This window comes from Hippocampus guttulatus, unplaced genomic scaffold, assembly GCF_054856545.1.
Source record: "Hippocampus guttulatus isolate MCC_2025c unplaced genomic scaffold, RoL_Hgut_1.0 HiC_scaffold_40, whole genome shotgun sequence".
Lineage (NCBI taxonomy): Eukaryota > Metazoa > Chordata > Actinopteri > Syngnathiformes > Syngnathidae > Hippocampus > Hippocampus guttulatus.
Genome location: NW_028233899.1, coordinates 75,774 through 77,500, shown reverse-complemented (window position 1 = coordinate 77,500; position 1,727 = coordinate 75,774).

Below are 1,727 nucleotides of genomic sequence, written 5' to 3'. Positions count from 1 at the left end.
TAGGCAAAAGGCGGGCCGGCTCGGCGAGCGTGCGTGCCCGGGAAAAAGGCCTCTTGGCCGGCGTGAGAGTTTAATAATAGCGGGCCGGCTCATCGAGCGTGCGTGCCCGGGAAAAGGGCCTCTTGGCCGGCGTGAGAGTTTAATAATAGCGGGCCGGCCCGGCGAGCGTGCGTGCCCGGGAAAAAGGCCTCCTTGCAGGCGTGAGCGTTTAATAATAGCGGGCCGGCCCGGCGAGCGTGCGTGCCCGGGAAAAAGGCCTCCTTGCAGGCGTGAGAGTTTAATAATAGCGGGCCGGCCCGGCGAGCGTGCGTGCCCGGGAAAAAGGCCTCCTTGCAGGCGTGAGAGTTTAATAATAGCGGGCCGGCTCGGCGAGCGTGCGTGCACGGGAAAAAGGCCTCTTGGCCGGCGTGAGAGTTTAATAATAGCGGGCCGGCCCGGCGAGCGTGCGTGCCCGGGAAAAAGGCCTCCTTGCAGGCGTGAGAGTTTAATAATAGCGGGCCGGCTCATCGAGCGTGCGTGCCCGGGAAAAGGGCCTCCTTGCAGGCGTGAGAGTTTAATAATAGCGGGCCGGCTCTGCGAGCGTGCGTGCCCGGGAAAAGGGCCTCTTGGCCGGCCTGAGCGTTTAATAATAGCGGGCCGGCTCATCGAGCGTGCGTGCCCGGGAAAAGGGCCTCTTGGCCGGCCTGAGCGTTTAATAATAGCGGGCCGGCCCCGCGAGCGTGCGTGCCCGGGAAAAAGGCCTCCTTGCAGGCGTGAGAGTTTAATAATAGCGGGCCGGCTCATCGAGCGTGCGTGCCCGGGAAAAGGGCCTCCTTGCAGGCGTGAGAGTTTAATAATAGCGGGCCGGCTCTGCGAGCGTGCGTGCCCGGGAAAAGGGCCTCTTGGCCGGCCTGAGCGTTTAATAATAGCGGGCCGGCTCATCGAGCGTGCGTGCCCGGGAAAAGGGCCTCTTGGCCGGCCTGAGCGTTTAATAATAGCGGGCCGGCCCCGCGAGCGTGCGTGCCCGGGAAAAAGGCCTCCTTGCAGGCGTGAGAGTTTAATAATAGCGGGCCGGCCCGGAGAGCGTGCGTGCCCGGGAAAAAGGCCTCTTGGCCGGCGTGAGAGTTTAATAATAGCGGGCCGGCCCGGCGAGCGTGCGTGCCCGGGAAAAAGGCCTCCTTGCAGGCGTGAGCGTTTAATAATAGCGGGCCGGCTCATCGAGCGTGCGTGCCCGGGAAAAGGGCCTCTTGGCCGGCGTGAGAGTTTAATAATAGCGGGCCGGCCCGGCGAGCGTGCGTGCCCGGGAAAAAGGCCTCCTTGCAGGCGTGAGCGTTTAATAATAGCGGGCCGGCCCGGCGAGCGTGCGTGCCCGGGAAAAAGGCCTCCTTGCAGGCGTGAGAGTTTAATAATAGCGGGCCGGCCCGGCGAGCGTGCGTGCCCGGGAAAAAGGCCTCCTTGCAGGCGTGAGAGTTTAATAATAGCGGGCCGGCTCGGCGAGCGTGCGTGCACGGGAAAAAGGCCTCTTGGCCGGCGTGAGAGTTTAATAATAGCGGGCCGGCCCGGCGAGCGTGCGTGCCCGGGAAAAAGGCCTCCTTGCAGGCGTGAGAGTTTAATAATAGCGGGCCGGCTCATCGAGCGTGCGTGCCCGGGAAAAGGGCCTCCTTGCAGGCGTGAGAGTTTAATAATAGCGGGCCGGCTCTGCGAGCGTGCGTGCCCGGGAAAAGGGCCTCTTGGCCGGCCTGAGCGTT